This window comes from Hetaerina americana, unplaced genomic scaffold (assembly GCF_022747635.1).
Source record: "Hetaerina americana unplaced genomic scaffold, ioHetAmer1.1.p SCAF_5, whole genome shotgun sequence".
NCBI lineage: Eukaryota > Metazoa > Arthropoda > Insecta > Odonata > Calopterygidae > Hetaerina > Hetaerina americana.
The window spans coordinates 60976901-60990286 of NW_027287095.1; positions in this window are offsets into that span (position 1 = coordinate 60976901).

Here is a 13386-nt window from a genome sequence, read left to right on the forward strand (position 1 = left end):
GCAGCGATCGTTGACAGAGGAATGAATTTTTAACGTTGGTGGGTCCTAAAATTCAGCACTAAGGGGATCTATCTAAAGGGCATCAAGGTGGGAGAGCCTAATGTCGCGTCCCAAGATGTTTTTTTATGCTTGTCCTCAGCAGACTAATAACTGCGGCAGCGTTCTTAAATTAGTAGTTCTCTGAGTGACATTCATCGAAGGAGAAAAAATATCCTTGACACCTCGGCACAGATTGGCCACCCTAATAGTCGCCCGACGGCGAATATTTTATTTGCACGGGGAACTTTCCATTTATTATGCTAACATGAAATTAAGAATTTGTCTTGAATTTTTTTCCGAAATTTTGTTTCATCAAAAACATTCTACATTATTGCTACTTTAAAAATGTCAGTGTCCACACGCTCATCCCAAATTTTTTTATCGAGAAATAATTCGTATTCATGAAATACTTTTGATTAAACGATTGTTTTAAATTAAGAAAATTGTATTTTAATTTTTTTAAATATTTATATACTACCTTGATCAAAAATTTCCCGGAATTTATTCAGAAAATTAAAAATACAAGTTTATTCATCTAAATCTATATTGTCCCCTTCAAAGTAATCCCCATCGACTGCAACACACTTATGCCAGCGCTTGATCCAATCCTCGAAACATTTTTTATATTCGGTTTTCGGTATGTCCATCAGTGCTTCCTGCGATTTTTCCATTACTTCCTCTCGGCTGCTAAAACGCGTTCCCCGTAATGGTTTTTTAACTCGATTGAACAGAAAGAAGTCACAGGGAGCCAAATCAGGTGAATTCGGTGGCTGTTGGATGGTATTTGTTGCATTTTTCGTCAAAAAATTACGAATAATGATAGCACTGTGCGACGGTGCGTTATCATGGTGCAAAATCCACGAGTTTTCTGCCCACATTTCTGGTCTCTTTCGGCGAATTGCTTCACGCAAACGTCTCATAACGCCCAAATAATACTCTTTGTTTACTGTCTGGCCTTCTGGCAAAAATTCATGATGCACTACACCGTTGTAATCCATGAAAACCGTCAGCATTGCCTTCTTTTTTGACTGAAAACGACGTGGTTTTTTTGGTCTCGGCTCATTTGGTGAACGCCATTCACTTGCCTGATGTCTGGATTGCGTGTCGTACTCATAAACCCACGTCTCGTCTCCAGTAATGATCCTTTTGATGAATGTGGGATCGGATTCAGCCTCGCAAATCATGTCTTTTGCGACGTCAACACGGTCTCTTTTTTGCATGAAATTGAGGTCTTTCGGCACCAACTTTGCTGCTACACGACGGAAACCCAAATCATTAACCACAATGTCTTGGGCGGATCCATAGGCAATGTTCAAGTCCTCCGCTATTTCTCTGATGGTTAATTTGCGGTTATTGAACAACATTTCTTTTACTTTATCAATTTTTTCACCGACTTTCGATGTCGATGGTCTGCCACTGCGTTCATCATCTTCGATTGACTCACGACCACTTCTGAACCGCTCGTGCCACTGGTAAACGACCGTTTTTTTAGAGAATCGTTGCCGAAACACTTTTCCAACATTTCCAACGTCCGTGCGCCACTAAATCCGTTTTTTACGCAAAATTTAATACAAGTTCGTTGTTGCAAATTTAAATCCATTTCTGCAATTGTAAAAAATCGCCAACACACACAGAGATAGATGTACTCTTGGCTACGTAACTTTTGCAAATGTCAAGTTATGACACTAAGATTTAAAGGGAATATCAACAACAGATGTACCAATTTAACAAAAAAACAGAACTCAAATCGGAACGATGGGAGCGCCACACGGTGGTTATTCCGGGAACTTTTTGATCAAGGTAGTATATATATATATTTTTTTATTTAAAAAGTTATTTACATTAATTGAATTAACAAATTTTAAATTAGCTCATCTACTCGTGGCACATCGTTGAGGATTGATGGCGGAAACTAATTAAAAACCGAGCGTACGACTCTTTCAAGTCCTTCGAAGCGCAAATATTCCAAAAATATGAAATTACCAAAGCAATTAGCTTTTCCTTTAGCTAATGGAATATTTCTTTGGCCCCAGAGCATGGAGCGCTTTTTATCGCGACATAACTAATGTGACGATGAATTAAATGGAGCACTGTTCCAGTTGGAGATTTGAGTGGAGAATTTGAATTGGAATTTACTAGGAGATTTGAATGTTTTTTAGAAAATTATTCTTAATTGAATTTTCCAGCATGAAATACTCTATAACATACTACTAGTATACCATTAAGTGTCTGCTTAGGATCATTGGAAGAGTCAGTAATTTATGGGAGAGTGTTACTGATTTTGAGATTAATTCTCCTGTCTTCATTTAAATAAAATCAACCTACTAATTAATGGAGACAATTGAACCCTTCTTGAAGAGATCGGAACTAATTATACTCATTTATGCTTTCACTGCATGGAGGAAGTGCCCTTTAAAGTATTTCTTTCACTCAACTCCGCGATTTCAAAACGGCCTGATACTTTGTCATGGGCATTAGGTTCTCCCACGCTAGAGTGAACTTTCGGAGGCAAATTAAAAGCATTCCGAAAGAGGAAGATTGAAGATAAAGACATTATTATAGCTGAAGGATTACAAAATGTATAGAATGTCATCAACAACATGGCAAAGTCATTGGAAGCCGAGAATTTTGGGGCGCAAGATTTTTTTTACCGCTTCTCCCCGTTTCAAGTTCCAACGAACCAAATGTCAAGCATTCTAAAATCAATTTATTTGATTCTACAAATTTTCAATTCCAATTGCATAACCAAGTTCAAACTGCGGATATGATGGTGATATTTTACATTGTTTCGTCTGCTAACATATTGCTTTGCAGGCCAAAATAATATAAAAAATTAAAAAAATATATTAAAATAAATATGCGCATGAAGGGAGGAAAACAAACGCCTCGAACATTCTCCGTATTCCTAAGCTTTATTCAAATAAAATAATAATAATTAAAATATGTTTTCCACAAACTATTCGTTCCCATGCTATTTAATAAACTCATTTTCGAGAAAATATTCTAAAAGAGGTTTTTCACCGTCGATTAGTACCTACACCTTTTGCTTACCATCTGTGTTTATGTTAACAGGGTGAGGATTATACTTGATTTTTAGGGTGATTATCACGCACGATATTTAAATATTACCTATGCACAGCCCTGCCCTGTATGATGCCTGATATCCCTGCCGATGTATTTAAACATTTTAGGAAATCTATCGAAGAGATTAATTTACCTACACCCACAGTTGGATTAATAACTTCTACTATGTATTATTTAAGTCTATTAAATTTCATCTAGACGACGTTTTCATGATACCTACCGCCCATGATAGATTTTCCCTTGAGATTTGATCAAGCTATTTGTACAAATATTACTGCATATTATTTCATCAACACCTAAAGGGCTTAATATCTTCAGAAGACTTTTAATATAAAAATTGACGATAAAAAACTGCATTACTAGAGTAGTCATGGACGAGGTGGGAGCAATACTGATTCTAAAAATTAACAAACAAACTTACGAGTATAATGGTTTTCTAGAGCAGAGCATGAAACATCACTGTCATCGCTCCGAAAGGTGAAGCTAGAGCTCACCCAATCCTGAGCCAAACGGCGGATGAAATCACACATAAGGAAAAGGGGGCCAATTTCTTTCCTTCTACAGCCTATGTTTCCCCGGCGTGATCTGGTACCCGAAAGATCATGCAGCTTAGGTAAAGCTGAAGGTGCCTTGAGGCATTTCCGGGAATTGAAACCGGACCTTCCGGTCAGTATCTCAGCGCTCAAGGGAACACTACAACGCCACATTTACGAATTACAATAAACCTGCTCCGGCATTTAACACGTGACAGTCAGTAGTAAATATATAAAAACGCACTCGTACATAAATGTCATCATTAGTAGTTTACCGTTTAGGTAGGTTTTGCATTTGCACCGACTGTGCATGGCTAAATCTCTTAGCTTTGCCTAACATGAAAAAACTAGATACCCCAGAGTACAAGAAAATGTTCTTCAATTCCGGATTAAATCTCCGTTCATTCCTTCCGACATGCCTATCATACTCCTAGCTTATTTCTAAGTTTTATTCCTAGCTATTCCTTACTCGCCTGCCTTTCGTTCTCCCCTCTATCAATGCCTTCAACATATCATCGCTCATCAAAGTCCTGCGCATTCATCTTTCCTACTACCTTCTTTGGACCCCATCCAACAACGTTCTATCCTCCCCAATCATGGCTGGGCCTTCTTCTTCGGTTGATTTCCTATCCGTCCATTTTACCTTTTCTATTCTTCTCCTCACCCACATCTCAAAAGCTTTCGATCTACGCCTATAAGATTACTTCAACGACCAAATTTCCGAGCTGTACAAAACCACACTCCATACCTTAGTTTCTCTAATATTTCCTTAAATTTCCTGTCATCAATTCCCTCCTTCATGAGAAAGATAATTTTTCTAATAAATCAATTCTTTCATTATCTCTACTGCTGTAACCATCTTGGTTCAAAACACTTTCAAGATACAAAAATGGTACCACCTACTCTAGTTTTTTCCTTCCAATTTTGACGTTTAATTTAGCTTTCCTCTTCCTAAAAAACCTCATAACCATTGTTTGTATAAACATGAGAAATGTTTTTTATGCAGCTTACATTGATTTCAAGAGACTTGTGAATTAAGTTGCAGCCCTGAGATTGGAGTCCCTTGAGGCGGAGACATGCAGTATTGTAAATTTACGACCCGGAGCAAGAGAGCTTTCATCGTTCGTTCGTTCGTTCCGACTGTAGGCCTTCGGGGGAGGGGAGGGCGCTGATCTCCATGCACCGGAGGAGGGTAGGAGGAACACTAGCTCAAACATTAATTCACGTCCCGGGGGCCGAAACTCAGAGAAGAAAGCCTCCCTTATATCTCGAAGCCAATGATCTAAGGGACCACTCGAGTTATCTCGCGTTACATCTCCATGGATTTAATGCCCACTCCACCACTGTCTCTACCTTTTCGACTGGGGAGATCCGCAGGCAGGTGAGGGCGATTAGTTATTTTCTCCCAACATCCCGCCCTCCCTCTGCACCTCCACACACACACACACATAGTTACAAATCCTCTTTTTGGTTTTCTTTCTCCTCCCGTTCGGCACCCCGGGGGGAAACCTCGGGAGACCCCCGCGAAGCAGAAGGGCTGGCGCTTATTTCGGCGCCCAGGGGGTCGTCCCTACCTCCTTCTTCTCCGTCCGCCGCAGGCATCTCCATCATCCCCGAGAAGGCCGAATTATACGCTGGTAGGAGAGGGAGAGAGAGAGAGAGATCGACGTGGGTACGCATTACATCTACATTTTGACCTACAAGCTTCCACAAGGGTGTGTGGAAGGGAGTTTTTAGGTCTCAGTCATTACTGCACTCGTTAATTATTGGAATTCCTCATTATGCTATTTACGGGTAGTGCAAACGTGTTGTCCCTTCTGTCGTAGTCACGAAGTGCGCGAGAAATAAAATGATTCCTTTACATTGGCAATCAATATACCTGTCATATTCTCGTCGCCTTCGAAAGCATTCAGGGTTGAAATTATTCCCCATGTTTTAGTATATTGTACGAGGGTCATCCGGAAAGTAGTACCCGTTCGTGAAATAAAGACACAAAAGTAAATATTAACAAACATAAAAAAATTTATTTGAAAGAGGATACTTTAAACTACTTCTCAACATAATCTCCAAGCAAATTAAGGCATTTGTCATAACGTGTGACAAGTTTCTGTATTCCTGCTGCATAGTCCTTCGCCGCCAGCTCATTGAGATACGCGAGGGACCCATCTTGCACAAATTTTTGCATAATGCAGATGGTGTTTAACAATTTCATGAACAATTGTTCGAGAAACATTGGGAAAATGCTCACAGATGTCATCAATTGTGACGCGCCGATCGTTCCTCACGAATTCGTCAACTGAGCTCACCAGTTGGTCTGTAATGACAGACGGTCTCTCCGAACGCTCATCGTCGTGTGTGTTCCCCCTCCCCATGTTGAAGTTGCGACACCACCGCCGAACAGACGACTCGTCCATTACATTGTCTCCATACACCTCCTTTAATTGGCGATGAATATCACATGGGCGAACGTTTCTTGCATTGAGGAATTTAATCACTGCCCTCACTTCACAACTGGCGGCGTTCTCAATTTTTTTAAACATTGTAAACAATCACAGAAACAACACAGGCAATGCTAGCGTCACGCAACTTGGCTCAGAGAAGGCAGACAAGCCACTGAAGCTATCTGACCTCGTCCAGCGGCTACTCGCGTCGTCAGCACTTCATGCGGCACGAACGGGTACTACTTTCCGGATGACCCTCGTATATACACGTACCTGTAGCTTGGGTGGAGCTGCAAGTGCCCTGAGAAGCTTGCCCGAGAATCGAACCCTGGCCCTCCGTTCGGTAGTCCGACGCTCTATTCATTAATTATCCTACGCATGCGCGTTATCACCGTTCATCCAATGGATTTCAACCCAACATTTCCAATAGGGGTGCAACACATTCTGTTGCTTCATGACGATGTTTTGCGAAACGGGCAGCATTCTTCTGTACCTTGTTCAATTCAGACATTAAGTCCTTCCACCCACGATAACAGCCTATTTCTCGACGTATATTCAAGGTGGGGTCTCCCACTAAGAAGGCGAAATGACCTCTCCTCAACTTTGTCGCTCAATATTTCCTCCAAAACTTTTTCGCCCGAACATTTCCACAATACTCGGGTGATAAAGAGCCTTGCCCACAAACCCACACTCACGCACTAACGGAGCCTGTAAGTTCTCTTCCCCCTGGCGTTCCTCCCACTCCACTTCCTCCCCCACCCTCCCACTCTCGTTCCCTCACTTCTCTTTCTGTCTTCCCCCCTCCCCGCTTCCAACCCGTAATTTGCTTCTCCCCTTCCCCCCCCTTATCCCCACACACGTCCCCACCGGCCAACACATTCATTCAACTCCCGTCCGTGGATACGTATTAGTCCATGCCTATCGTTCCTTTTTCCCGATTTGGGATCATCCAGCCGCGATACCAAATTGGTCAGCGAGCGCGACAGAAAATCGTGCTTTCTCTCGCGGGGATACGTGCTTGCCTCAAAGCAGAATATAAGCCTCAAGGTGGTTGTGCCCGGTTGATCTGAATTCCGCGTCGTTTCCAAGTGATCGGAGACGTTTTAAATTATCCCTTCGTTTGTATTCATTCCCGTGTCGAGTTCCCGAACCCTCTTACCCCGCCCACCCACCGCCACCGCCCCTACGGGGGTCGTCACGCGCAGCGGGAGTTAGTTATGAGGGCATCACAATTGCGGGTTCCCAGAGAGACGGAGCGCGGGTATCCCGCTACCGCCGCCGCTTCCCCCTCACAAACGAAACCACAGCCTTCGACTTGAAGGTCGGCTCCATCGGTGAGGGTGGAGATCAACCCGAGAGAGAGGTTTGTTTGAAATCATTGGAAATAATTCCTATTAGGTAACCAAGGAATAACGTCAGAACCTGCGAGAGAAGGTATTGTTGGGAGCGTTTCGATCGCAACAAAAAACTCTTGGCACGATCGTAATGGTACCACGCAGCTCCGTAGTTAGCTACCTAAGAGAAATATTTTCGGCCCGCTTCAAACAATCCCCCCTTCTGTTACTAAACTCATTGTCAGGTAAATATGCTCACATTCAAGGGTAGGGAGACCGGTTCCTACCCCTTAGCTGCTTGCGTTTTACTATGAAGGGAATATGGAGGTTCACCCGTTATTGAAATTAGATGTCAGTTTCACAAAACTTGATTTACATGCACTAACACTATTGTTTATCGTATATAATTTTGAAAAATAAACCTAACCTCCTGTTTTTTCGTAATATATCCACTTGAAAATAACTAATTTTACATAGGCACCTATGGACACCTAACAACTGATAGAGAAATATTTCATCGAATAATAATGTCATATCATCCATACTAATGGAGAACGTAAAGACGAGCATTAAGATTTAAAATAAGTTCGACTAGTTCTAGGTCATCCCTTTGATCTCTTAAATACAGTGCAAATATTGTATGAATAAACATAGTATGAATAAACACAGCATTGTACAGGTTCAAGGTTCGTGGCGTATTTATCGTCATAAGAACTGGCAAACTTCCTCAAATTCGCGTGTTAGTAAACAAACCCGCTCAATTACGGGTAATTTATTAGGATAAAATATAAAAATGAATAAAATTTACATGAGTTAATATGCAACAATATAAAATCAAAGTAAGCATTAAAGAAGGAATACAAATCCTTAAAAAATACAACGCAAAGGACAAAAAACCGAATCAATGGCAATCTCACCAATATGAAATTACGAAGCAACAGTCATAAAAACAACAAATGAATATCGTTTTCACTATGAAGTTATTATATTTACGAACTGCGTTTACGTTTCCTGATCGCGGCGTTGTCCAGAAGGTTTCATTACTATAATTCATACTCTACCGTATTAGGTAGGTTTGGGAAGGGCACAGACTTGTCATAACTACATTGAATGAAACCCGGACCCTCCGGTCAGTAGTCCAACGCTCTACACCTGGACTACCGTGACCCACTATTTTACCCTTTATTGTACTCTCCTTCAATTCCTCATACATTCCACCTCCATTCATTCTATATATATAATATATATAATCCAATCAAAATACTCTAAATTTCTGTTTATTAATTTATTCTTGACTTTTTTTCGTAAAAATATACATAAAATTATCTTATTCCTGACGAAAATTTATTTTAAATTGAAATTAAATTCAATACGGAAACAGCGTGCATTTGCATTTCCGAAAAAGTTTTAAAAATTGATTACTCAACTTATACAAATACAGTGAACAAAGTGAAGTTAAATATATTTTCCTTGCAGCGAAATGAAGTAAGATTGTTTGAACTGCGTCTTTATGAAATGCACATGATTGTGTGTCCATGACTTACCTAGCGACGAACGAACTTCATCTAAGTCCCTCAATACGTATGAATATAACCAGAAATTTTTAGGCAAAAATATAACATGCTCGTACATACTGTTTGTCTGTTCGTTCCGCTCTTATGCCAATTAATACATACAATGGGCTAGTAGTAGTAGCAGTAGGAGAAGTGACCAACAGTTGAGGCCACTTGAAATTTCTTAGAGGCATAGATGGCCTTTCAATACAAGGGTACTATATTCACATTTTAATTTTTTATTATTTGATTATTTATAATTATTTTATTATATTATTTTTTATTATTTAATTTATTATTTGATTTTCTTTAGGAAAAACCGAAAAGATTATGCATAGAAAAATTTATATTCACTCTTTAATATGTGAAATAATTTAGCTATGCACATGGCTTTAGGACAAAAATGCAGTTAACACAATAGATTAAATATTTTAATCCTGTTAAACCTTTTTCGTACGTCGCTCAGATATCGGAAAACAATTAATTTAAACGTGGATTTATTACGGTATTTACTCTCCTTTTCGCTATTGATCCCTGTGGAAACCCATTGTTTTCTAATACGAATTAAGTCGCAAAATAATTGGAATGACAATTTTTGACTGCCTTAAAAAAGTGATACTGTTTCGAATCATCAAGGTTCCAGGCTTTTGATAATTTTATAAGAAAATAACAGACAGACTTGTAAAAGTGGAGGCCTAAGCAATTTTTTGGCACTGAGTAAAAGCGACAGGAATATGCCAGTGTTTTATTGGAGTGTTTCAACCTCATTCTCACCCCCTTCGAAGTAGTGGTATGTTTTGAGACGGGCTAAATATCTAAATTAGAAAAGTAAAAGTGTATTTTCTTAATAGGGCAAGCAAGGAAAGAACATCTAATATGGTATAGGATGGGAACTCTGTCGTGGATGATGGAAAAGTGGGAATGAAGTGGAGGTGTATTTAAAAAGGAAGAGAATGCTGAAATCGAAGAGACAAAATTCAATGAGTGAAATGAAAGTTGATATAAATGAGAGGAAATGAATAGAGAGGAATATGTTGATACATAAAGGGTGCATGGATTAAAGGATATGAAAAGAGCATGTCAGTTAGGATGAGAAATATGAGAGAATTGGACAATATTTAGCAATATACTAAATCTAGAACGTCACTTGATTCTCGAAGTTGGGTTTGAAAAGTATTGCATGAGTATAGACGGAAAAATCATTGGTGGGGATATATTGGTGTCCAATTTGAGAAAATGTAATGTAGAAGGGGGACAAAGAAAATGTAATACAGAGGGGACACAAAGGAAAAAAACAATACCAGCTGTTGGGATAAAAAAACAAAATTTAACTAACGTTACTTAGTAATATTTAGGGAAGTAGAGTGAATACGTGGAAAAACTAATTGGCAAAGCCACAGTGTAAGAATTTATTTTTGGCATATTTCATCACTGAATATTTTGGGAGTAAAATTAATTTTTTCTCGCAACTTACGTATTATCTGTTTTAAAAGACGAAAAAAGTATACATTCATACATAATTAACTGTAGTATCCACACACGCATGTACGTGTTTACATAAATTTATATTTTTCCGAAATATATCGTGCGTATGTTTTTTTTATTATGTGCTTCTGTGTTTTGAGAGACTCTCCGACAACTTTTGTGACGGGTTAATTCTGTCTGTGGTGGAGCTGACTCTTAATATCGAATAACGTGTTCAAACTTTGACCAGACGAGCCGAGACGCCCTCGCAAAATCTGAACAACCGGGAGAGCGGACGAGGGCGTTCCCGGGCAGGATGCCCGACGAACGGCCGCCAAAATGTGAGAGACAGACAGCCATTCAAGACAACATGTTCAAATAATGCCATCCCCCTCCCTCCGACTCGCCTCAACGCACCACGGTGGAAACTCGCACGCAACCAGGTTCGCCTGTGGTGGTTTTGTTGACTGTCCTGGAATCCAAAGGGACCCACGGAATCATAATGCAAAGATAAAGTAGAGTTATTTTACTTTGGTTAAGCCACATTTGGAATACGTGGTAAGTTCTTAAGATCCTAGAGAGAAAAATTTAATTAAGGAATTAAATAAGGCTCAGAGAAAATGCGTTTGATTTGTTAAAAAAATGTTGCACGAGGTCTATGCTAGCAATTGAGAGGCGAAGAATTGAGTTACGAAGAGAGCGAGCAAGACTAAAACAGTTAGAAAGTCACAGATCACCCGCGTATAAGAATATACATGTAGTTCGTTTTTCTTTGCCCTGCCGTCCATTTTAACTTTTTCATCATTCACATCCACATTTCAAAAGTCTCCAATCGAAACCTATAATTTGTTTATAATCCAACTGTCATAAATTACGCCATTTGTGAATATCTGCTCTCTGCTTGCTCCTAATTAAGTAGGTATTTTTTTCACTATAATAACTACCTCCTACCGACTCACCTACATCAAAAAAAATATTTGACCGTAATCTCTCATCTCCGTCCCATCTTGTTACCAAGTCATTAACCTGAAGAGCCCTCTAGGCGCTCTAGAAGAATGATGAAAATAAAATGGATGGACACGGTAACAAATGAACGAGTTGGTCGAAGTATGAGTGAAGAGAGATGCAAATTGATGACACTTACAAGAAGAAGAGGGAAAACTAATTGGACACATCCTGAGGCAAGAGAGCTTACCGAAGACGAAAACTGAAGGTGACATAGCGCGGAAGGATCACAGAGTAAATCCGAGGATGAATCACTTGTGTCAGCTGATGGAAGATGTCGGCCCGAGGAACTATGGAGGAATTAAAAGATTGACAGGTAACTGGATAGTTTGAGAGCCGCTATAAACCATCCCTCAAACCGATAACCCATTGTGTTTATACACCTCCCCTAAAATCAACTGACAATATCGTAATCTTTCTGAGTCATCTCGTCGAGCAAGGTAGGGTAGCTCAAGGTAGAGGACTCCTATGTCTATTTTGTTGGTCCTTGTAGAGTGTTGATTTCGGTAAATGAACATATAGCGACGCTCAGGTGGGGTCCAATATGACAGGAGTTTGCCGTAAATCGTGACATCACGACGGGACTCAACTCAAATATAAAATTTGCCTTGCCGCCAAAATCAGCTCCGTTACAACACATTAAGCATCTTAATATTCGTTTTGATATTATTTTTACACTCCTAGTACAATGTCATATTGTATCCACCAAAAACACCGAAGAAAGAGCGTAGTGGTGCTAAGACTGCCCGTGACCTAACCAACCTTTCAATGTCCTGGAGTCGAGGTCCTGATTTACTCATTATTTGATACTATTGAACTACCAAAAAAATAAACCAACTAAACGAAATCCGTTCCGTGCTAAACAAGAATAAAATATTAAAGGAATATTTCCATGCCCCTTATATTTCATAAGAGGAAAGTGCGATCACTAAAGCTGATCGATGCTTAATTAATACTTTTGCACAGACTACGCTTTGGCACTCATCCAAATCACCAATCCTTGGTTCATCCTCGGTTATGGCCTGCGGTAAATGGTCACACTGGAAGCTTTTCGAAATCATTAGGATGGAGTAACCATCCGTAAAGCGCCATGCTCCATACGAACTTTTCGTCAACAAATTCATCTACACGTGCTTAATATCCCGCAAGCCGCCACAAGGCGGGGGATGTTAGGGCACCACTCGTAATTAAGAAAAAAAACCGCATACAAAAGCCACAACTTTATACAGTCCATAAGCAAAACATGGTATACATTCATGCAAAAACTCTTACACCCCACGCACATGCAAACACACAAACTACCGACTAACTTACACATGCACCTAAATACTTATACTTGATATCTGATATCTTTGCAATGTTAAATTGTAATCTAATTCATATGGTAGATGAGATCTATAGATCAGGGGCATGGAGCAAAGGAAAAGTGGACCAGGGAAGAGAAGCCTTTGAGGCATGGTGGTGGAGAAGAACATAAGATTAAATAGACAGACAAAGTGCGGAACAAGGAAGTATATAGTGAAACAGAAGAGGTAGACGGCGATATGGAGAACTAACTCTACGTCAAAGAAGAACTTGAAGGATTTCACACACGTTGAGGCACAACGCTGTACTTAGAAATATAATAGAAAGGAACACTGAAGCCAAAATCCCTTAACGGAATACCAAGAGATAAGTGCAGAGGACAAATTAAGAAGGACGTAAAACAGATAAACTATCAGGGGGTGAGGGAAACTTAACAATCAATAAACAAGGATGAGTGACTACAGTAAAACAATCTTAGAATTTAAATACTGATGATGCTAAGAGGGAGGGCAAGAAATCTTTTACTCCTAATCTGTCGTCAATCATTGGCTACTTCACACGCCAATCTCAGGCGCGAATTCAGGAAAAAATCTGGTCAAGAGTATAATAGTATGTAATATGGATTGTA